Genomic DNA, 25,701 nt, shown 5'->3' with positions numbered 1-25,701 from the left:
AATACGTTTACTTTTTCCAAACAGCCCAATGAGGCAGGTTTCTTATTATCCCGATTTAACAGATGGGGAAACTGAGGCACAGAGAAGTTGAGTAACTTACCCAAGGACACTTCGCTAGAAAGTGGCAGAGTTAGGATTCAAAGTCAGTTTATAGAGATGAGATTCAGTTGGTGACTGTCACTAGATGTGTGATCTTGGAGACAGTTAGTCTGAGTCTGAGGCGTTGTCATTTGATTAACCCGTTGTCATGAGGGAGGAGACGACTTCCTCCCACACACAGGTCTCACTGAGGGGTCCCTCATCTGTACTTCTTTAGCTTTCTCACTTTTTTCTGCCCACATAGCACTTTACCCCACACTATTGTGGAATCATTTAATTGTCCCTTTGGACTGTACACTCCATGAGGGCAGACACTGCATCTACCTTGATTACAATGGTTTTATCAGGGTCTGGACCAGGTGCTTGAAAATCTTTGCTGAAGAAAGAAATGAATAAATAAATGCATAGACATTTTATGTGAAGGCAGGATGAGTCCCTCCTACCCAGAATTCCCCTCTGTGGCCCCAAAGAGGGAGGAGTGAGGATAGGGGAGGGGAAGGGGGTTCTAATGCACTTATATACACTTATCCAAAACTGTTGCATCACCAGAATCACAGGATGAATCACAGGCTAGAAACGTCTCTTCCTAAAAACTCCAAAGCAATTCAGATCATCCTCTGTTTTGCCTGGAGTTACCTCTACTCAATCTTCCCATCACTTGGCTCTCAGACATTCCATTTAGCAGTCCTTCCAGCTAGTCTTCATCCTTCTGGAAAAATTCTGCATCTCCCCCTGTTCTGCTTGGTGGGATGGGGAGCTCTCTGCCTTTTCCTTTCACATCGCAGGCTTTGTATGTTATCAGCAACCCCCGTACCCTTTTCTGTTCCACCTTTTTATTTCATCACCTGTGGAAAGGGTCAGGCATTCAAGTGTGAAGGTGTTATTGTTCCAGTGCTCCATACCTCTTGGTACCTAATTAGTGGCTGCATTTCTGGAGGCTGGGGACCCTGGGGAGATGCAGCCTGGCAGGTGGGAACCAGCTAGATGGAGGCCGCCTCCTTAGGCTGGAGCCTCTCAGCTTCCTCTTTCGCTATCTATATACGGTCCTTTCCAGCACTGTGACCTTCTAGGATTCTCAGAAGCCTCTGAAGAGAAGTGTAATTGTGGGGGAAGGAGGGAGGCAGCACGGAGACCATCAACCAGGATTCTGCCTGGAAGGTCATGGGGCTGAGCTCCGGCACCAGAGACCTTTAAGAAAAGCAACAAGGAACTGAGAAAACAGCCAGGAGTCTGCTCAGCCTGGAGTTTCTGGAATTCTGCTTTGTGTGTGTTTCCCTCAGCTGCCAACGCTCCTCTGACTAACAAGAGATGAGAATGGGAAGCGAGAGGGCGGGTGGAGAGGTAGCTTGGCCTGGCGGCTCTCCTGGGCGCTGCCCGCTCTGCAGACCGGCTCCAGGTTTCCTCCAGGAGCTGACCTGGGTCTCCCAAGAACCTCACCCATGAGGGTGGGTGGCTGCCTGCTGTGTAAGGTGTGGGGCAAGTCTACAAGTCAGGTTCTCTTCCCACCCAGGATCCAGCTCTCTGCCCACCTGGTCTGGAGCAGGCCGCCAATCTGAGGCCACTGTCTCTAGAAGGCCAGCTTTACAACATGACCTCTACCCAGGAAGGGAGATATGACCCCAGGGCCATTTTTAGGATTCGGTACTTGTCATCTTGGAAGGCACCTAACCTGGCCTGGGCCGCAGGACTGATGGATTTCAGGAGGAGGCGGGAGGGGGAGGGAGTGGAGCAGCAGTGGTGTCAGGGTCGGGGGCAGTTCTTAGGGATATGGGTACAACTGGGATCAGAGCCATTCCTGGGGTTGCAGACAAACCCAAGGATCCTTTTTCCTCCCTCCGCCCAACATTAGTGCAAGTGAAATCTTGCTAAAATAAAAATCAAGGGTAACCTTGGTGTACTCTCGCCTTCTCATACTATATCACAAGAGCCCTTCCCACATCTGTCTCTTCCTCTGACCTGTGAGCTCCTGGAAGACAGAGGGCTGGTTGCATTCACCTCTATATCCCAGTGTCCTGCCCTGGGCCTGGCACACAGGGAGGGCTCCGCAGGTCCTCCATGAATGAATGAACAAATGAATGAAGCCATAAACAAGAAGAACTATAGTCAGGGATGGGATGTTGTTGGGAGGAGGCAATAAAGCCAGGAGGAGCTACAAGCAAAGGCAGACTGGGGAGGACGGTTGTAGACGCCTGTGTCTTTCTGCTACTTGGCGTTTTAGGGGCTCAGAGCAGCCTCCTCCTCCTCCTCCCCCCCTGCCCTCCAGCTCACCTGGGCTCTAAACTCTCAGATAAGGTGCTTAATCCATCCATTCAACCAATATTTATTCAGCACTGCTGTGACAAGCACTGGGTTCTGCATGATTGGGAATGAGACCTCCACGTTGCCTGCCTCAGGGGGCTCCCAGTCTAGTGTCACTAAATGAGTCATTGCAATGAGCTGTGCCAAGTGCTGTGACCTGGTAGGTCTCATGGAGCTAGGGTGACCGTGCCGTTTAGTATTCTAACTAGGACACTATTGAGAGTAAAAGTGATTGTTGCAGGTTAAGTTCCCCAGGAAGCGGATTTTAAGATGACGACGGGAGGTGGGAGTGGGATTTGCATGCAGAAAGATTATTAGGAGTGCTTTTGGGGTCAATACATGTGGAAAGGAAGGGACAGAAGCCAGACGGGGCAGAGGGAGAAGTTGAGATGTGACACAGTCTGAGTGAAGGTCTCAGCTACGCCCACAGGGAGCCCAGAGTTAAGATGGCCCTTCAGTATCATCTCCAGTTGGGGCCGGGGGCGGGGGGCCTGGCTTGTATAACATCATGTATAACAATGAGCAGTCACTGGATACTTGTGGCCTCTGGAAGGAGGTGTGACCTCGGGGAGGCTGTTTGTTTTCGTTAGCCGAGGCAACGCCCAAAGAGGGCTGACAGCTGAAGGCAGCTTGGGTAGCCAGCCCAACAGCTGGGGATTTGGATGGTGCCTCACAGCATCTGCCACAGGGGCATGATGACGACCATGTCCAGGCAATAGGTGTAACCCAGGAGCGCCTGCTGGATGTTTCAGCTGGAACCCTGTATCAGTGCAGGATGGCGTGAAGCTCCAGGCAACAGGAACAGCATCAGGGCTGGTTCAGTCTGCAACCTCTTCATTGCTCACTCTCCTCCTTTCCTTCATCTGTTTCCTTTGCCTTAGGGGATCATTCGTGGCGTTTGCATGCACTATATCATTCACTTCACATGCATTGTATCACTTGACTTGCAGCGAGAAGGGTGTCATTTTTATTCTCACCCCCGCATCCAAACTATCAGGAAGTCCTTCGACTGTGACCTCCAGAACAGAGCTCCAGACTATTCCCTCTCTCCATCTCCACTTCTTTCCTAACTGCTGACAGTGTTCTGATTTTGAGCCAAGATGGCCAACAGTATGGAGCTGCTGAAAAGACAGGTAACAATGTGAACAACAACAAAAATAAGACAACGGAAGGAGCCTCAAGTAGAGCATATGAACTAAACAAACTTCAGGAAAGCCACGAACACGATGCTCGATCTGGAAAGTCAGCACATTACCTGAAACTTGAGGCTATTCCCTCTCCAGAGTAAATTGAGAGGCAGGAGAGCACAGTGGTTAGCGACACGGCCACTGAGGTCAGAGTGCCTGGGTTCGTGTAACCTCGAGCCAGCTTCTTGATTTCTCTGGGCCTCAGTTACCTTGTCTGTAAGACAGAGGTGATGATAACAGAACTATGGGTAAGACATTTAGAACAGTGCTTGGGGCACACAGGAAGTGCTTCTCCAGGGTCAGCTACTGGTATTACCCTGTGAGCTGCCATCTTGGTCCACGTTCTGCATGGCAGATGTGGCTGTTGGTACCCTTATTGGTCCCCACCTTCCTTCTGCTCCTGTTTCCAACACACCCTACCCCACTCCCACATGGAGTCATTTATCCATTCAACAAATATTTCTTGAGTGCCTACCCATGGTACTGGCCACTAAACTCTTGTTTTAGTCTTCTGCATCTCACAAATCCTTGAGCATCCCACAAGTCCTGCCTTGGGTTTGCTTTTGCTGGAGATGGGAGGCCCTGTCCCCCCCACTCCCATTTCTTGTACACGCTCAGGGTCACCCAGATGTAAAGCCAGTCTCCATGTGACCCAACTACCTCTTGTCCTCCCTTCTAGACCTTCAGCTGCTGGCTGAGAGCATCACAAATGATCCCACGGATCCTTCCTCTTGGACCCCAGAGGGCTCAGTGGGAGGGAAGGCCCTTTGCAGCATGGAGCCCTGCTCTTTCATGTGACCGCATCCTACCTTGTCCTTGGCCTTGTGTACTCTTGGCCTGTGTTTTCTTTTCCTGGATGTCTCTCCTGATGTCAGGAAAGGCCCTGGAAGAGATGAGGGAGGGGTAAACCAGAGAGAGCAGTGGGCAGAGCAAGTGGAAGAAAGAAGTGAGGCCAAGCGAGGAAAGGAGGCTGAAACGGAAGGAGGGAGGGAGGATGCTGATGCAACATGTGACATGAATTTAACACATTGATGCCTTCCTTAATCCACATAATAGCCCTGTGAGGTCAGTACGATTGTCATCCCCGTTTTACAGGGGAGGAGGTAGATGGGTTATGAAACTTGCCCAAAGCCTTATGGCTTGTAAGTGGCAGTGCTGGAATTTGAACTCAGAGTCTGTCTCCACTCCCTGGAGGCGGGAGGGTGCAGAAGTCCCAACAGGGCACCCTGAGGAGGAGGGCGTGCACCTGGCATACAGCTGGCACTCGATGAATAGTGTTGAATGGATGGGGATTCAGGCGGGTTGAGGCTGAACTGACTATATAAATCCCTGGTGTCTGTCGGCACCGGCTAGTGAAGCATCTTAGCTTCCCCACCCCGTAATTCCTCAGCCACCTTGATCAGGGCCCTGAAATCCACCAGCCAGAAGGAGACCTGGATTTACCAGTTCTCAGCTCCCACAGCCCACGCCGGCTGTGTGAGGAGTGGGGAGGCTGTGGTGTGGGCACAGCTTGACGTCGGTCATTTCCTGCCCCTGGGGCCAGAGTTGAGGCACTTAGGCTCGCTTTCCTCCATCAGAAAATAGGAATAGTTGGTCCGTCCTCATAGGGTCTTCGTGGAGATGAAATTGCACAGGGACAGACCCCACAAGGGGCAGAGAGGCAATAAATAGACGCTGTTACACTGCAGCTCCTGGTCACTAGCCCTACTGTGCGGGTGGCCAATGGGGTCTTTACGGTTGACAAAGCCCTTTCAGCTCCCATCTCAGCCTGACTTGGATCCTCTTAGCAGGCGGGCAGGCACTGTAGAACCTCCCTGTCTGTTTCGCAGATGAACAAATTGAAGCCCAGGAAGTCAGAGAGGACGAGGAGGCCTCGCAGAGGTCTGTGGGGGGTCCGAGGGGGTGTCAGGAAGAGAGGGCCCTTCTGGGTCCTGGAGCCCAGTGTGCCTGCCTGCCGGCCCCTCCTCCCTCAGCTGCCGAGCCCATCAGCGTGGCCGGGATCTGCTGGCTCATAACTGGTCCCCGTGTCCCTTTCCAGCAGCAGCCTGACCTCGTCTACTTGAAGAAAAACAGGAAGCTGGGCTCTGCCAGGAATTGGAACACACCCTTCCTCAGCCCTGGGCTGGAGGACACTGTGATGGTGTTGGGGACAGGACACGGGACAGCGTGTGGGGTTGGCGCTCTGCAGCACAAGCCAGGGTGGCTTGGACCCCGCTGCCTCGCTGAGGGGCTGGGCTTAATAGGCTGGGCTTGCTCTGGCTTGGCCTTGCTGAGCGCCCCCAGGGACCAGGAGCATGCGGGAAGGTGGGGTGTCAGGAGGAGGAGCTCCTGACCTTCCTCTCCCAGGTGGGGACATAATTATGGGGCACCAGGGCCACTTATGACTTTTGCCTTTGTGGGCCCCTTCCTTCATTAAAAATACTAAACAGTATATGATACAACTGCCTCGGTATAAAGACGAATAGAATCCAAGCTGGATTCATGATTATATATTCATTATTTTATTCAACTTATCTTTTGATTTTAAAATAAATTAAAATGAAAACATTTGCACGGGCCCCTGAAAGTATTGTGGGCCCCGTGCCTAAAAGATAAGGCAGCTCCGTGGGGGAAGCTTCTTGTGCTTTCCTGTTCTGCAGAAGCTGTGCTCCCCACACATGGCCCCATGACACAGGGATTAGCACTCAGACATTAGAGGGGAATGCCTGGCTCAGCCTAGAAATAGAACCTCGCTGAGCCTCAGTTTTCTCTTCTGTAGAATTGGGCCGTGAGAACATCTGATCTTGTGAAAAGTGTCTGCCCAGGACCTGCTCGGAGGGGGCCCCCCTGCTGTTTTCACAGTGTCTGTGAATTTCAGAGCCCAGGGGGAGACCACAGCAGCTGCAAGGTGCCTGCCTGGCCTTGGGATTGGCGGACAGTCCCAGAGTTCCAACCTCTTTAACTTCTCCCTCCTTTCCTGTCTGTCCCTCTTTGACCTCTGCTTCAGAGTCAGACCCAAGGTAACAATGAATCTAATGAATCGTGTGGGTCCAGCTCACACACCACTTCACCCTATAACCCCATCAGTCCTCACAACAACCCCACGAAGAATGTCTTCTGTGTTTATTCCTCCCATTTCCCCAGAGATGATACTGACCAACAGAGAGGTTAGGTACCTTGTCTAAGGTCACACAGCTGGCAGGGACAGAGCTGGGACAAGAGTTTAGATCTGTCAACCCTGACCTCAGTTGACTCTGTTAAACCTGACACCCCAAGGTGTTCACGGCAACCAGTGTGTGTATGTGTGTGTGTTGGTTCTTGTGACCAAGGAGGTGTCAAGGATTGGAGTGACTGTGGAAGGGCTCAGGACCTTGCTGGGATGTGTTGACAGGGGGTTCATAGATGTAACATGTCTCTTGCTGTCCCCCACGGGGTCCCTGAGGATCTGGACTTTTGTCTTTGCCCTGCTCGGGGCCTGGGCCAGGACCAGCTTCTTGCTGTGCTGCTGCAGACGCACCCCTGCCCCCTCCTTTCTGTGCTCCCGCTGCTCTTCACGCACTGTGTCCTTAGTAGCAACATAGTTAGGCACCTACTGGATACAGAACCCAGGGGAGAAAGTGGCTTAAGAGAACGGCCACTTTTTTTTTTTTTTTTTCTCGGTACGCGAGCCTCTCACTGTTGTGGCCTCTCCCGTTGCGGAGCACGGGCTCCGGACGCGCAGGATCAGCGGCCATGGCTCACGGGCCCAGCCGCTCCACGGCATGTGGGATCTTCCCGGACCGGGGCACGAACCCGCGTCGCCTGCATCGGCAGGCGGACGCTCAACCACTGCGCCACCAGGGAAGCCCAAACGGCCACTATTTTATGTTAGAGCTCCAGAGTCATCTTTAATTTTTTAACTTTTTATTGGACAATAATTTCTTATCTTCAAATATACATAATTTCACAAATAGAAATATATTGAAAAGCTGGTATTCATGTTAGATTTCAGTAAAGAAGTCTTAGCCCCAGGATGAAGAAGAATTCCCAGTTCATAAATATTGTTTAAGTATAAAAACTGATCACTGTGTAGTGTAAAGCAAACTCTTTTTAAAGGCCTTGAAAGACAGACTGAATTTCCATCTGGTGGGGCTGGTTTGGATTAAGGTTTTTATTTCTGTGATGTTTCTAATTAAAGCCTCCCAGCTCTTCTAGCTGAATTAGGCCACGTTGGTCTCTCGTTATTTTGGTATTTCCTAAGAATCTGAGCTGGGGCCGGATGACAAATGTGCTCCTCAGCCCTTTACCCGTGGACTCCGTGGCTTGGTGGCCTGAGGTACCACTGGTCTTGCCCCTCCTTTGCCAGAGGAGGCAGAGGGTAGGGGTGGGGAGGACAGGTCACCCAGCTGATCGGTTTTGAAATGGAAGGGGAATCCATTTGCTGGGGGTGGTCTCTTAATGACCCAGATCTGATCCTGCCACTGTTCTACCTGAAACCCTGAGGGGCCCCTCTGGCTTGTACCCTGCCCCAGCCCAGCAGGACCGTGCCCCTGCCCGCTGGAACCAGCTGGTCCCTTCTCCACATCTCACTTCCTGTCCCTCCGGTTGACACAGGCCCATCATTACTCCCCATTCCAGCCTCCCGGTGGCCTTCTTCACAGCCTTCAGCCTCTGGAATGACCCGTTTATGGGCATGAGTGTTGGCGTGGAGTCTTTAAATTGAGGGCATCTGCCCCGCTGGCCCATAAACTCCCCGAGGGCCAGGACTTGTTCGGTGCCGCTCGCCACTCTACACCCAGCGCTAGCTCAGTGCCCAGCCCTCAAGAGGCACACGGGACATAGTTCTTGACGCCATTACTATGTCTAAGCATAGGGTATTAATCCCTAGAATAATGACTTCAACCACTATTTACGGGAAGGTAAGCTTAGGAGCCACACAGACTTGGGCTCATGTGCCGCGTCTCAGCCAGCCTCAGGTTTGTCATCTTCAAAGTGTGGGTAACAATTGCATCCGGATCACCGGGCAACTGTGGGGAAAGTGAGGCAACGCCCATAAAGCACTTAGCAGAACGCCTGTTGGGGCAGAGCACGCACTGAACAAATGCAAGCGGAGCAGGCTGCTGTGATGGGGATTCTCTCTGGAGACAGGGGTGGGTGAGGGTGAGGGCCCAGGACACACGGACTTTGTCTACATCAGTGGTGAACATCCACCACAGCTGTTCCACTCCGACGTTGGCTTCATGTGATTTAGAATGGCGTTACTGCTGTGGTTCCCAAACTTGGCTATATGCTGCAATCAAAGGGGAGTTAAAAAAAAATCCTAATGCCTGAGCTCAGCTCCAGAGGATTCTGATGTAATTGATCTGGGGCGTGGCCTGGACATTGGGACTTTTGCAATGGCCCCAGGTGATTCTATCATGCAGCCAAGGGTGAGACCTGCTGCCATACCCCACGTGTGACTTCGGTGGCCTCCTACCTCTACACTGCCTTCTTCCCACCTGCCTGAAGTTCGTATTTGACACAGCGCAAAGACTTTCATGGCACAATAAAAAGTAATGGCTTAAAATGCAGAGGACGAATTGAGGAGAGAAAATGGCTGCATTTCTTTCCTACACATGCTCTCAGTCAGCTGTCAGATTCTTTTCTGCTTTCTTAGCAGGAAGGGGATTAGAGCAGAGCGGCTGGGCCCTGGGAGTTGGCAGGGAAAGGAGAGAGAGGGTCTGGTGTCTGGAGACCCACGTCTTAACCTCAGCTTTGCCACCATGTAAATAGAGACAAGTCACCCCTTTCCCTCAACCTGGGTCTCAGTAACTCCTCTCTGAGATGACATTCCTTTGAAAGCCATCATCCTAGAGCCAGGGCCAATTCCACAATCCCTAAGAACCAGCTTTCCAGCCATCCTAAACCCTGCTCATCCACACAGATTCCCTGGACTCTAGCTTGCCCTGCTTCCTGAAATTTTTATTTATTTATTATTTTTATTTCTTATTTTATTTTATTTTTAAAATTTATTTACTTTCGCCTGCGTTGGGTCTTCGTTGCTGCACATGGGCTTTCTCTAGTTGCGTCGAGCGGGGGCTACTCTTCATCGCAGTGCACAGGCTTCTCATTGTGGTGGCTTCTCTTCTTGTGGAGCACGGGCTCTAGGCACGTGGGCTTCAGTAGTTGTGGCACATGGGCTCAGTAGTTGTGGCTCACAGGCTTAGTTGCTCCGCGGCATGTGGGATCTTCCTGGACCAGGGCTTGAACCCGTGTTCCCTGCATTCGCAGGAGGACTCCCAACCACTGCACCACCAGGGAAGTCTCCCTGAAGCTTATTTAACACAGTAGAGTTACTATAAAGCTTAGTTCCCAGAAGACATCACTGTACCCTTGAGGTTATGAAGCAACCCATAGTAAACTTATGAGGTGTTGATAAGTAGAGGTCATGGGGAATCAGCTTTGTACGGCATAGAGGAGAATCTTCTAGAATCAGCTGGAGGCTTATTTACAGTTAGATGTTGCCTAAGAGAGTGAACATGTTTCCTCTCTTGAGCAGGTCAACATGGAGCCACTGTAATAATTTTTACACAAGTTATTTAAAGGGAACCCTGTTCTTATTCCTTGTTGTCCAATTAATTGATGAGATTTTAGGCCTATAAAGCAGCTTTTTGTTTTCTAAAAAATTAATTAATTAATTAATTTTTACTTGTGTTGGGTCTTCGTTGCTGCGCGTGGGCTTTTCTCTAGTTGCAGCTAGCGGGGGAAGCTGTTCGTTGCGGTGTAGCGGCTTCACATTGTGGGGGCTGCTGCGTGGGCTCTAGGTGTGCGGGCGTCAGTAGTGGTGGCACACGGGCTTCAGTAGTTGTGGCTCGCGGGCTCTAGAGTGCAGGCTCAGTAGTTGTGGCGCACGGGCTTAGCTGCTCCGCGGCATGTGGGATCTTCCCAGACCAGGCCTCAAGCCCGTGTCTCCTGCATTGGCAGGCAGATTCTTAACCGCTGCGCCACCAGAGAAGGCCCTAAAGCAGTTTTAATGAGGCAAAGAATGGGTAGGGTTGAGGCACGGAAATGCCCTGGAACCAGCCTGAAGGGTGGGCCCAGGAAGGTACCCCTGGGCAACCACTCTTGGCTTTCAGATTTTTTTCCAAGGTCAGGGCTGAGGGCCTCCTAGTCACAGAGCCCAATCAGGCCATGATGACTGCACAAATCACAAATATCTAGCGGCAGCCCAATCAGCCCAACTTTTATGAATGTTAGAGCTTTCACATTTGAGGTCAAGCGCTGTTGGACACAGAGAGGAAGGGTATTTGGGAAAGGACAGACTTTTCCCAGAAATTCTCTGGCGCCCAGCCCCCCCTCTTCCCAATTCAGATTTGGGAGCACATCCAAAGCAAGGCGCCATCATGCAGACGGCTCAGATACCCTGGGGAAGCTTTCTAGAGGAAATCCATTCAGTCACTTCAAAATAGGAATTGGCTGAGTCTCCTTGTGTCCAGCACTGGGTTTGAGGCTCAGGTAGGAGTTGGGAGGTAAGAAAATGTGGCGTTATTCCCGTGAGGGTGTGGAACCAGTCTGTGCTCCAGGCACTGTGGATTCAGACTGGGGGTTCAGAGGTGAGAAAGACCCACCTCTACTCTGGAGAGGGTCCCAGTCCATGGGGGAGGCAAACAACAGACCCGGCTCAACCATCCCGCTGCTCCAGGGCTTGACCCCACCTGGACAGACCGTGGTTCTTGGTCCCCCACACAGTAATCATTAAGCTCCCTTTACACTATTATACCCTCCTTTATCCCACTGGCTGCCTGATGGGCTATCTGGTTGACTCATCCTCCAAATAATAATTTATCTTGATAACTGAGTTCCTTGGCACTTCCTGAAATTTTGCTCTTGAGGCAAACGCCTAACTTATCCAACCCTAACTGAAGCCTGGACAGATGTCTGACACAGCCACACATATATAAGCAGCTGCAGGCCAAAGGGGTGAGTGGTTAGAACAAAGCCCCGTGAAAGTTCAGAGGGACGTTTGAATAATTCTGGGGGCAGTGTTTCCCAGAGTATGCTCTGTGGAACATCAGTCCTCCACAAATAAAAGATTTTGTGGACAAATAAGTCTGGGAAACAGTACTTAGTTGAGCTTCCCCTTTAGATATTCATGAGGGACATGAACACACTGAAGCCTCTGAGACTCCTATATGAAGAAACAATACTTTCTTAGGCCATCCTCTGAGGCTACTTAACTGGGTCAGCTTGGGCAAGTCTACCGATGTTTTTTAAAGTGAAATGAGAGAGACATCTCAGAATCTCTTGGGGAGCGCTTGTTAGAAATACAGGGTCACCAGTCTCGCTGCAAAGTCTCTGAGTCAAGAGTGTATGGAGCCAGGACCCAGGACCCTGCTTTGAACGAGCTCCCAGTTGATCGTGATGCACGCTCAACTTGAGAACCCCAGAGAAACCTCCCCAGGCCTTGGCTTTTTTCTCAGAATGTTGTAAAGATCAAGAGATAAGCTTGACCAAAACATGAGTGAAAAAGAAACCTAGACACTTCCAACTCATTCTATGAGGCTAGTATTGCCCTAATAACAAAACCAGGCAAAGACACCACAAGAAGAGAAAACTGCAGACCCATATATATCATGAATATACATGAAAAAATCCTCAACCAAATACTAGCAAACCAAATCCAGCAATGTATCAAAAGGATTACACACCATGACCAAGTGGGATTTACCCCAGAAGTGCAAGGTTGGTTGAACATCCCCAAATCTATTTATAATATATCACATCAACAGAATTAAAGACCTAAACCATATGATTATCTCAAAGCATACAGAAAAAGCATTTGACAAAATCCAACACCTCTTTGTGATAAAAACACTCAAGCTAGGAATAGTAAAGAACTTCCTCAACTTGATAAAAGGCACCTACAAAAACCCCACAGTAGGTTTTTTAACGGTGAAAGACTGAATGGTTCCCCTCTAAGATTAGGAACAAAACAAGGAAGATCACTCTTGCCTTTTCTATTCAATACTGTACTCAGCAAAGTGTAGAATGGTGGTTGCCAGGGGGCTGAGGGAGGGGAAAATAGGGAGCTGTTGTTCAATGAGCATAAAGTTTCAGTTATGCAAGATGACTAATTTCTAGAGATCTGCTGTACAACGTGGTGACTACAGTTAACAATACTGTATTGTGCACTTAAAATCTTTGTTAGGAAGGTAGATTTCTTTCATGTTCAGTGTCCTTACCACAAAAAACAAGACAAAACAAGGGGACAAGAGGGAACTTTTTGGAGATTTATTACCTTGACTGTAGTGATGGTTTCATGGGTGTATGGAATTCATCAAATGTGTCCAAATTGTATGCATTAAATATCTGCTGTTTTTTGTATATCAATTATACCTCAATAAAGCTGTTTAAAAAAAACCCCAGAGAGGTACTTCCCTGGTGGCGCAGTGGTTAAGAATAGCCTGCCAATACAGGGGACAGGGGTTTGAGCCCTGGTCTGGGAGGATCCCACATGCCACAAAGCAACTAAACCCTAGAGTCACAACTACTGGGGCTGCGTGCTGCAACTACTGAAGCTCGTGCGCCTAGAGCCCGTGCTCCGCAACAAGAGAAGCCACCGCAATGAGAAGCCTGCACACTGCAATGAAGAGTAGACCCCGCTAGCCGCAACTAGAGAAAGCCCTCATGCAGCAACAAAGACCCAACGCAGCCAAAAATAAAATCCATAAATAAAATAAATAGATAAATTAACTATATTTGAAAAAAAACACCCCATAGAATTGGAGGTTCTAGCCAGGGCAATTAGGGAAGAAAATGAAATAAAAGGCATCCATGTTGGAAAAGAAGGAGTAAAATATCTATATTCTCAGATACCGTGATCTTTTATATAGAAAATCCTAAGGAATCCACTAAATAACTATTAGAACTAATAAGCAAGAACAAAGAGATTTCAGAATACAAAAATCAGTTGTACTTCTATACACTTGTAATGAACAATGGGAAAATAAAGAAAATAATTCCATTTACAATAGCATAAAAAAGAATAAAATACTTAGGAATAAATTTAACAAAAGAAGTGAAACTTTATACTCCTGAAAACTACAAAACATTGCTGAAAGATGTTAAAGAAGATCTAGCTTCTTTAATAAATGAAAAGATATCCCACATTTGTGGATTAGAAGACTTAATACTGTTGAGATGATAAATTGACTTTTTAGATTCAATGCAGTTCTTATTGAAGTCTCAGCTGTCTTATTTCCAGAAATTGAGTCTAAAATTCATATGAACATTCAAGGGATTCTGAAGTCAAAACTATTTAGAAAAAGAACAACGTTGAAGAACTTGCCCCTCCGAATTTCAAAACTTACTACAAAGCTACATAATAAAGACAGTGTGGTACTGGCATAAAGATAGATATAGAGATCAATGGAATAGAATCGAGAGTCCAGAAATAAACCCTCTCATTTATGGTCAATTGATTTTTGGCATGGATAAAGCAATTCAATGGGGAAAGAATTTCAATAAGTGGTGCTGGAACAAATGGATATCCACGTATAAAAGAATGAAGTTGGATCCCTACCTCACACAATATATAAGAATGAATTAAAAATGGATCAAAGGCCTAAATGTAAGAGCTAACACTGTAAAACTCTTAGAACATAGTACAGGGATAGATCTTCGTGACCCCAGCTTAGGCACTGGTTTCTTAAATATGACACAAAAGCACGAGCAACAAAAGAAAAAAATAGATAAATTGGACTTCAACAAAATTAAAAACTTTTGTGCTTTAAAAAATACCATCAAGAAAAAAAAAAATACCATCAAGAAAGTGAAAGACAACCCACAGAATGGGAGAAAAAAATAGGCAAAGGATCTGAATAGACATTTCCCCCCAAAAGATATACAGATGGTCAGTAAACACATGAAAATCTGCTCACATCATAGTCTTAAGGGAAATAAATGCAAATCAAAGCCATAATGAGATGCTACTTCTCACCCATTAGGATACTAACAACAACAACAATAGATAATAACAACTATTGGTGAGGGTGTGGAGAAATACACTTCTGGTGGGAACATAGGTGGCGCAGACACTTTGGAAAACAACTGAAAACTTATCTAACCCTAATGGAGGCCCCGACAGACCTCTGACTGGGGGCAGTACAAGCACAAGCAACTGTAGGCCAGAGGGGTGAGTTCCTCAAAAGGTTAAACACAGGGTTACCATATGATCCAGCAATTCCACTTCTAGGTATGTACCCAAGAGAATTAAAAACATACATTCACACAAAAACTCGAATGAATGTTCATAGAAGTATTATTCATAATAACCCCAAAGTGGAAACAACCCAATGTCCGTCAACTAATGAATGAATAAATAAAATGTGGCATACCCATGCAATGGACTTTACAATGGAATATTATTCAGCAATAAAAAGGAATGAAGTCCTGATTGATGCTACAAGATGGATGAACCTTGAAAACATTATGCTAAGGGAAGGGACCAGACACAAAGTGTCACATGTTGTATGATCCCATTACATGAAATTTCCAGAATAAACACATCTATAGAGACAGAAAATAGATTCGTTGTTGCTTAGGGTTGGGGTGGGGTGGAGGAATGGGGAACAACTGCTAAAGGGTATGGGGTTTCTTTTTGAGGTGATGAAGATGTTCTAAAATGGACTGTGGTGATGGTTGCACAAGTCTGTGAATATACTGAAATCCACTGAGTTGTACACTCTAAATACGTGAAGAGGACGGTATGCGAATTATTTCTCAATAAAGCTGTTACAGAAAGAAAAGAAACCTAGAAGTGGAACTTCATCGCACCCTCTGACTGATAAAGTTCATCAGCTTAGACACAAACAGAACGAAACCAAGTATGAATCATTCATTACCTTCAGCCTCTCTCACTTCCTCAGTATGTTTTCCCTTGCCTCGCTCAACCCCTCCTTGACCACAAACTTGTGGACCTAGCAGAGGAAACCTGGTTGCAAACCTTAGGCTGGTGTTCCACGTGGTCCTCTGTTTTGATGCCTCTGCCTAATTTTCCAGATCTCATTTACCCCAGGAAGCATTTATTTAGAATCTATGTTCTGCGAAGCACTTTGAAGAAAAGAAATATAGCCATTGCCTTACATTTTTCGCAGAATCATAGGAGAGATAAGACCTATCATTTAGGATTCACTTTGTTGATACAAGATAAAAACCCAAAATACCAATGGCTTAAACAAGACAGAATTTATTTCACTCACGCTAAATAGAAGCCTGGAGGGACTTCCCTGGTGGCGCAGTGGTTAAGAATCTGCCTGCCAATGCAGGGGACATGGGTTCGAGCCCTGGTCTGGGAAGATCCCACATGCTGCAGAGAAACTAAGCCCGTGAGCCACAGCTACTGAGGTTGCGTGCTGCAACTACTGAAGCCCGCGTGCCTAGAGCCCGTGCTCTGCAACAAGAAAAGCCACCGCAATGAGAAGCCCGCGCACTGCAATGAAGAGTAGCCCCCGCTCGCCGCTACTAGAGAAAGCGCATGGGCAGCAATGAAGACCCAACACAGCCAAAAAAAAAAAGAAGCCTGGAGGTGGGTAGTCCAGGGTTGGTACCGTCTTTCCTCAGCGTCACTGGGAACCCAGGCTCTTTTATGTTTTTCCGTTTTGTCCTGGCACATGATTTCCCATCCCAAGCTTCACTTCCTGGGCTGAGACGGCTGCTGAAGCAGGTTGAGAATGAATGGGGACTGAGGCAGAAGGAGCAAAGAGATGAATGGCACAGTAGTTGGATGCGCATATGAGGTCAAGAGATGAATTTGAAAAGATGGGAGACAGTAGAGGCAAGTGAAATAATCTCATTCAGAAGGAGAATTTACAGGTGGCAGAGAGGGTAGAATAGCTCAGGAGTCCGGTTCTTGAGAAGGTGAGACGAGACGGCATCTAGAGCCCATGTGGAGCGAATGGTCTTGGAGAGGAGCAGGGACCCTCTTCCACTTGTCACGAGGAGTAGGAGAACATGGTACGGATGGGGACATGGGAAGGTGAGGGTGCTCCTGAGGGATCGCTTCTATTTTCTAATTGAAGCTGTCTCCCCCTTGGCCCTCTTTATTTCTTTATTTTTTCCTTTCTTTTTACAAGCATTTATTGAGCTCCTACTGCATGCCGTAGCACTGTTCTAGGTTACAGCAGTGATTAAACAGACAACACCACCTCATGGAGCATACATTCTCCCGGGTGGAGTCAACTAATAAAATGAATAAGTAGGTTTTATTGATGTTAGAAGGTAGTAAATGCTACAGGGAAAACTAAAGCAGGAAAAGAAGACAGGATATTTTGGTGGGAAGAAAGGAAGGAAATAAGAAAGGAGGCTGTGGGGAAAAATGTTGGGGTGATTGGATCGGAGATGTTGGAGCACTGGTGCAGCGAGAGAGAGAGCTGGAGGGAAGGGGGATGTTATCTGAGGGTGGGACAAAGTCTAGCATGTTCTAGGGCAATGGGTGGCTGAGATGGTGTGAAGGCAAATAGCTTTGGAGGTGCGGAGGTCAAGTAACTGAGAGGCCAGCGTCTTGAAAAGTCATTCCTGTGGACGGCGAGGTCACAAGAATATCGACGGGGTGTGGGAGTGACGCGTGGACCGTGCCTGGAGCGAAAGTTCCCAGTGAATTAGGAGGTTGGTCAGGAGGCAGGTGGACGCACTGGGGAGAGGCACAGAGGTTTAGCCAGTTGGTGCAGACTTCGAAGGAACTAGAGGGTTTTTTTTTTTTTTGTGGTACACGGGCCTCTCACTGTTGTGGCCCCTCCCGTTGCTGAGCACAGGCTCCGGACGCGCAGGCTCAGCGGCCATGGCTCATGGGCCCAGCCGTTCCGCGGCATGTGGGATCTTCCCGGACTGGGGCACGAACCCGTGTCCCCTGCATCGGCAGGCGGACTCTCAACCACTGCGCCACCAGGGAAGCCCAGAACTAGAGTTTTTAAGGGAGGAAGGAAGAGAAATGACTTTGAAGGAGCTGTGGGGAGTAAGGCAAACATCTGCCCCACCCCCGGCTCTAAGGTACTTGGAATATGAGAGAAAAAATAGCTTCCTCTTGAGCAGGAGGCAGTGTCTCAGGGGAGAGCTTGGTTTCCATTAGGGCCAGGAGGTAGGGGAAATTTCCAGAAGAGGTAGAGTGGGAGTTCCAGAGAGCCCAGGGGGAGGTTTTGGAAAGGGGAGGAGAGGGATCGGGTAGCTTGGAATGAGCGTCTGAGTGATGATGGATCAACAATGACTTGCAGCGAGTGATGTGAACAAGGGTGTGGGGCCTGATGGGATAGTCTCAGTGGTCTCACAGAAGGAGAGAAATTAGTCCAGACTGTGTTGATGAAGATTTGTTTGTTTTGCCCTTTTTTCCAAAATGTTTTATTATGAAAAATTTCAAACATACAGAAAATTTAAAAAAGAATTGCATTTGAGCACTCACATACCTACCACTGAGGTTCTACAATTAAGATTTTGTTCTGCTTAATCACATGTCTATGCATCTCTCTTTCTTTCCCCATCCATCCATCCATCCACCTACCCACCCATCCATTCACCTATACCTCCATTTAAAAAAATCTTTGAGGGAATTCCCTGGAGGTCCAGTGGTTAGTGCTTTCACTGCCAAAGGCCTGGGTTCAATCCCTGGTCAGGGAACTAAGATCCTGTAAGCCACACAGTGTGGCAAAACAAAAACAAAAACTAAAAAAACAAAAACAAAAAACAAAAAGAATTTTTGAACCATTTCAAAGAAAATTGCAGACATTAACATATTTTACCCCTAAACACTTCAGGAGGTATATAATTAACTAAAGTTCAACATTTGTTCATCTTGTTCAGGTACAATTTACATACAAGAAAGGCACGGATCTTAATTATACATTAGGTGAATTTTGACAGGTGCCTGTACCTATATAATTCAAACCTCCATCAAGATATAGTACATTACCATCACCTCAGGAAGTCCCCCATGCTCCTTCCTAGTCAGTCCCTTCCTCCCCCGACCCAGGCAGCCACTATTCCGATATTTTCACCATAGATTAGTTTTGCCTGTTCTAGGACTTCATAGAAATCAAATAATACTACATGTACTCTTCTGTGTCTAATTTTTTTCTCTTGGCATAATGGGTGATTCATTCATGATGTTGCATGTATTGGTAGTTAATTCCTTTTTATTGCTAAGTAATGTCCCATTGTATGATTATACCAGAAGAATTATTTATTCTTCTGTTGATAGTCACTGGAGCTGTTTCTAGTTTTTAGAGATTATGAATAAAGTGGCTATGAACATTCTTGTATGAGTCTTTTTGAGGACATATACTGTCCTTTCTCTTAGGTAAATAGCTAGAAGTGGAATTGCTAGAAGTGGAATCATAGGTAGCTTTTGTTTTAAGAAACTACCAGATCTTTATCCAAAGTGGTTGTACCGTTTTACATTCTTACCAACAATGTATGAGAGTTCTGATTGCTCCACATCTTTGCCAACATTTGATGTTGTCATTCTTTAATTTTAGTTGTTCTGGTAGGTGTATATTGGTGTCTTGTTGTGGGTTTTATTTTGTATTTTCCTGATGATTAATGACGTTAAGCAGTTTTTCATGTGCTTCTTGGCCATCTGTATATTTTCCTTTGTGAAGTTTTTATTTAAATCTTTTGTCTATTTAAAACATTGGGTTCTTCTTATTTATTATTATTGAGTTGTAGGAATTCCTTATATATTCTGCATACAAGTCCTTTGTCAGATATATATATATATATATATATATTTAAAATTTATTTATTTATTTTTGGCTGCGTTGGGTCTTCGTTGCTGCACACAGGCTTTCTCTAGTTGCGGCGAGCTGGGGCTACTCTTCGTTGCGGTGCATGGGCTTCTCATTGTGGTAGCTTCTCTTGCTGTGGAGCACGGGCTCTAGGCACGCAGGCTCAGTAGTTGTGGCACTCAGGCTCAGTAGTTGTGGCGCACGGGCTTAGTTGCTCCACAGCATGCGGGATCTTCCTGAACCAGGGCTCGAACCCGTGTCCCTTGCATTGGCAGATGGATTCTTAACCACTGCACCACCAGGGAAGTCCCTGTCAGATATATTTTGCAAATATTTTCTCACAACCTAAGGCTTGTCTATACTACACCTAATAGTGTATTTTTAAAATAAATTTATTTATTATTTTATTTATTTATTTTTGGCTGTGTTGGATCTTCATTGCTGCATACGGACTTTCTTTAGTTGCGGTGAGCGGAGGCTACTCTTTTTTTTTTTTTTTTTTTTTTTGCGGTACGCGGGCCTCTCACTGTTGTGGCCTCTCCCATTGCAGAGCACAGGCTCGGGACGCGGGCCTCTCACTGTTGTGGCCTCTCCCATTGCAGAGCACAGGCTCGGGACGCGCAGGCTCAGCGGCCATGGCTCACGGGCCCAGCCGCTCCGCGGCACGTGGGATCTTCCCGGACCGGGGCACGAACCCGTGTCCCCTGCATCGGCAGGCGGACTCTCAACCACTGCGCCACCAGGGAAGCCCGAGGCTACTCTTTATCGTGGTGCGTGGGCTTCTCATTGCAGTGGCTTCTCTTGTTGTGGAGCACAGGCACTAGGTGCGCGGGCTTCAGTAGTTGTGGTGTGTGGGCTCAGTAGTTGTGGCTTGTGGGCTCTAGAGTGCAGTCTCAGTAGTTGTGGCGCACAGGCTTAGTTGCTCTGTGGCATGTGGGATCTTCCCGGACGAGGGATCAAAACCCTGGTCTCTGCATTGGCAGGCGGCTTCTTAACCACTGTGCCACCAGGGAAGCCCCACCTAATAGTGTATTTTGATGAGCAGAATTTTTAAATTTTTATGAAGTCTAATTTTTCAATCTTTTTAAAAATAGTTATTTCTTTCTATGATCTATTTTAAGATACTTTGCCTCCAAGTCCCAAAGATATTCTCCTACATTTTCTTCTAGAATTTCAGCCTTTGACTGAGGTCTGTGATTCATCTCAAATCAACTTTTGTGAGGGAGGGAATGAAGTTTATTTTTTTCTATATGAATTTTCAGTTGTTCTAACACTATTCGTTGAAAAGACTTCCCTTTTCCCTTTGGATTGCTTTGGTGTCTTTATTTATTTTAAAAAATAAATTTATTTTATTTTTAACTTATTTTTGGCTGTGTTGGGTCTTCGTTGCTGTGCGTGGGCTTTCTCTAGTTGCGGTGAGCAGGGGCTACTCTTCGTTGCGGTGCATGGGCTTCTCATTGCAGTGGCTTCTCTTGTTGTGGAGCAGGGACTCTAGGTGCACGGGCTTCAGTAGTTGTGGCACGTGAGCTTCAGTAGTTGTAGTTCGTGGGCTCTAGAGCACAGGCTCAGTAGTTGTGGCACACGGGCTTAGTTGCTCCGCAGCATGTGGGATCTTCCCAGACCAGGGCTAGAACCCGTGTTACCTACATTGGCAGGCGGATTCTTAACCACTGCCCACCAAGGAAGTCCCTGCTTTGGTGACTTTATGAAAAAATCAAATGACTGTTTAATTGTGGGTCTATTTCTGGTTTCTCTTCTATTCCATTGTCATTTATCCTTATGACAGTGCTGCAATATCTCAATTACTGTAGCCTTATAAGTCATGATGACAGGTAGGATACATTCTCCATTTTGTTCTTCTTTTTCAAGGTGCTTTGGATATTCTAGGTCCTTTGCATTTCCATAAAAATTTTAGAATCAACATGTCAATTTCTGCAAAAGAGTCTGCTGGGGGCTTCCCTGGTGGCGCAGTGGTTGAGAGTCCGCCTGCCGATGAAGGGAACACGGGTTCGTGCCCCGGTCTGGGAGGATCCCACGTGCCGCGGAGCGGCTGGGCCCGTGAGCCATGGCCACTGGGCCTGCGCGTCCGGAGCCTGTGCTCCGCAATGGGAGAGGCCATGGCAGTGAGAGGCCCACGTACCCTTAAAAAAAAAAAAAAAAAAAAAGAGTCTGCTGGGATTATGATTGAAATTGAGCTGCATCTAAAAATCGTTTTGGAGAGAACTGACCTCACAACAATATTGAGTCTTCCAATCCATGAACATATCTCTCCATTTCTTTAGGTTTTCTGGAATTTCTCTCAGCGATACTTTGTAGTCTTCAGTACAGAGGTCTTACACATAATTTGTGAACTTTTTTCCTAAGTATTTCATGTTGTTTTAAAAAAATGTTATTGCAAATGGAATATTTTCAAACTTCATTTTCTATCGTTGGCAGCAGAGCTGAATGCCAGAACAGTGACAGAAAAGACAGCCCACCAGGAGATCCTAGGTTTGGGAAGTGGGAGTGGGGAAGTACCATTTGTTTACAGGCAATTGTATAAGGTCTAGGAAGGTTAAGAATATTGCGGCCATGTGATGGGAGGGAGAAAGAGGCACAATACGGCGTGGAAGGCTGAATTCCTTTCTCTATCCTGTTCCTGAGAAGGGATGTCCCTCCTTAACACCCTTCTGGGAAGGGAAGGCAGGGCAGTGCCAAGGGGCCTTGGGAAAGTGCTCTCGTGTCCCTCCTCCCCAACCTTCTGGGCCACATCATTCAACTAGCCCTCTGGTGGGGCTGCTGCCACCATGGCCTGGGACGAGTGTGGCCCTCTGTGGACAGGTAAGCTGGCGTCAGTGGTATAGGTGACCTATTCTGCCCACTCTGTGAGAAGCTGCCACAGCCTCTGGTCCTTTGCTGGCCCAGCCTGCAGGGAGGAGAGAGAGGCTGAAATACCTGGGATTTAATCTGCTCAAAATAGCCAAACTCCTGGGCTGGCTTTTCCAGGGCCCCCGCTGACTGCCACCCTCAATGGATTTTCCAGCCCCATTTCTTCATGTCGTCCCGCCCAGTTACTGAGTCAGCTGCCCAGACCTCTCACAAGGGCCAAAACTTCAACTCACGCTCCGAGGAACGATTTTCGAGGAGAAAACTGGGCAAGCCCAAACTCCACCCATCCTGGATCTTGTCTGTTTCAAGGGGAAGGGCGTGGGAGGGGAGGAAGGGAGGAGAGTAAGGCACGGGAGTTGTCCTGTTGCAAGGCAAAAGGGCTGTTGGTGGGGGGACAGTGGCAGTGCCGAGGAGGGGGACTGTCACCCCTCTGTACTCCCCACAGTGCTCCCAAACCCCCTTCAAAGAAAGGTATACTGACCATGCTTTAAGACAGTGCTAGTTGCTGTAACAAGTAACCCCCCCACATACAGTATGTTTCTTTCTCACTCGTGCACCAGTTTATAGCAACGGTTCCTGGTTTGCATTTCTTCCACGCAGCGATTTAGAGACCTGGATTTTTGCATATTTGAGGCTTTACCATCCCCTGGTCTAGCTGTCATCCCTGGCACCCATCTAGTTGGAAGGAAAGAGGCATAACCGCTTCTCAAAAGCTTTGATTCTATTGGCAAGAATCTGTCTTAGGGCCACATTCAGATGCAAGGGAGCCTGGCTCCGCAGCTGTTTCCCGGTGACAAAGTGACACTGGCAGAGCTTGAATTGTGCTGGCCCTGCCACCGAGTCCCACTGCATTTTAACCAGTCTTGTGACCTTGCTTTGTAAACTGTAGAGGGCTGTTTGTATGTGAAGGGTTGTCCCCCACCCCATCCCCAAGCTGGGCTCCTCACAGCTTCCTCTGTCTCTGACGTTGCTTTCCACCTCACTCAGCTACCCCAAGGTCCCCCTCTTTCTAAGACATTTGCCTAAATCTGACCTCCTCCACGAAGCTTTTCAGGGACTTTAATATCCACACTGAAGTCTTCCACTGTCTGGGGACCTCGTTTGCCATAAACACGAGCAGGAGAAACATTTAGGGGCGCGTCTCCCCCTTTCTCACCTGCTTCTAAGGTTTGGAATTCCTTCAACTGAGGACCAAGACTTTCTGTCCACAACCAACATTAAGGCTTCAGATATGTGTACCCCTGGGAAAGGGGGCAGAATTCTCACACCCTGTAGGTCCTTATAGGCTCTTCTAGAGGGGAGGGAAGGAGAGCAAAGGGACCCTGGACTGAGCGGAGAAAGGGGCCAGCTGGGGAAAGGGAGGTGTCAGGCCTGATGCAAGCTTTGATGACGTCTCAGCTATATATATATATATATATATATATATATATATATATATATATATATATATATATATATATATATATATATATATATATATATATATATATATTTTTTTTTTTTTTTTTGGTACGCGGGCTTCTCACTGTTGTGGCCTCTCCCATTGCGGAGCACAGGCTCCGGACGCGCAGGCTCAGCGGCCATGGCTCACGGGCCCAGCCGCTCCGCGGCATGTGGGATCTTCCCGGACCGGGGCACGAACCCGTGTCCCCTGCATCGGCAGGCGGACTCTCAACCACTGCGCCACCAGGGAAGCCCACAGCTATATTTTTTATATTTTTCGATCATCATATGTTGAGCATCTTCAAATTTTTCTAAACAAAATGAGACTAATTAATGTCATTTATTTACTTATTTATTTGTTTATTTGTTTAGGCCGTGCCATGAGGCTTGTGGGACCTTAATTCCCTGACTGAACCTGGGCCCACGAGAGTGAAAGCGCTGAGTCCTAACCACTGGACTGCCAGGGGATTCCCCCCAAGCAGTGTCATTTATTAGTGCTTACCATGTGCCAGGCATGGCGAAGCACTAAGACTTGTCTATTGATCTTCCCAACGATCTAATGAGGCAAGGACTCTTATTTTATCCCCATTTTGTAGACAAGGAAAGCAGAGCTCAGAGAAATGAACTTTCCCAAGGTCACATAGCTAGCGAATAGAAAAGTTGGGTTGAAACCTAAGGAGACAACTCCACAGTCTGTTTATCCCTCTGTGCCTCTGTCTCCTGGGACACCCAGCGAGGCAGAGGCACTGAATGCTCACTGAATAGCCGTGTGCTCCTCCACACTTCCCAGCCTTCCTTGCAGTCAGGTTGGGGTCAAGTGACTAACTCTGATCAACAGGCTGTGAATGGAAGTGATGCGTGTCATTTCTGGACCAAGGCATTAGGTGCTGGTGTCTGACCCTCCTGTTCTCTCTTTTCCTTTAGTGGTGACTATAGCGGCCATAGCTTGACATGGAGGAGCCACTAGGAGGAAGCAGCCTGGATCACTGGTTGTCGTACAAAGACAGCTGTCCTACCTGCAGCTGCTTTGTGTGTACAAGAAATAAGCCTCTGTTGTGTTAAGCCACTGAGATTTGGAGACGAATTTGTTACCGCAGCATGTCATAGCCTCTCCTGACTAATGCACCAGACAGGACACCAAATATATCACTGTTTCACCCTGTTGTCTATTGACAACATAGTGTCCCTAAGATACTTTGTTTCGTGAACTGTATTGTGCCCAGAGTAAGAATGACTGCCCAAAGACAAGCTTCCAGAAGCAGATGGGAGAATACTGAGGGTCTTCCTGAGCCCCCTGAGCAGCAGGGACCCCCAGGCCTGGCCTCTTGCTCTGGTTCCTCCTCTGCTTGGCATCAGGCTTCTCCCTGTTGCTGGTTTCCAGAGCTGCTCGTCTTTGGCACAGTGCCCCTGTCTCCACCCCCAGCAGATGGCTTCCAGAAGCAAAGGCCCAGACACCACTGGCTGCCCTCCAGATGCTGGCCAAAGTGCCTGGAAGTTTCTCTGAGCCTCACATTGTCTTTCAGATGTATCCCTGGGGACGTAGAGCTCTCGCAATCAGGGCAATCACCATCTTTTGGCCCCTGCTCACCGGGAACCACGGGCTGGGTGTGGCAGGCAGGAAGCTCAGGGCAGGGCTGCCTGCTTTTAGCTTGTACCTGGGGAGGAAGTGGGGGTTCAGGGCATTGGGCTGGCTCCTGGCTGGAGTGGAGACGGCCGGGACAGTGAGAGTGTTCACTCCTCATCCAGGCAGTTCTCAAACACTCATCTCTGCGCATCTCTGCGGGCCTGGCCCTGTGCTTGGTGCTGTGAGAGCACAAAGGCAAGAGGTCCTCGCCCCTGCCTTCCAGGAGCTTCCATCCCATAGGCTCAAATAGGACATTAGCTACAGAAAACCAGAGCACAGGGAGTAAATCAGTCTGGGGTTTTTCAGTTGTAAGTAATATGACCTCTAGAGAGAAAAGATTGTGTGCTTCTCACTTCTGAAGGTAATTCCGTTTCAAGTGTTATTTTCTGAAGTGTTATTTTTTGGAATACGTGTGCGGTGTGTGTGTATGCCAAAATTAACATTGACTCTTTAGATTTTCTGATTGCAAAAT

Source organism: Delphinus delphis, chromosome 19 (genome assembly GCF_949987515.2).
Source record: "Delphinus delphis chromosome 19, mDelDel1.2, whole genome shotgun sequence".
NCBI lineage: Eukaryota > Metazoa > Chordata > Mammalia > Artiodactyla > Delphinidae > Delphinus > Delphinus delphis.
This window is presented reverse-complemented; position numbering follows the sequence as displayed.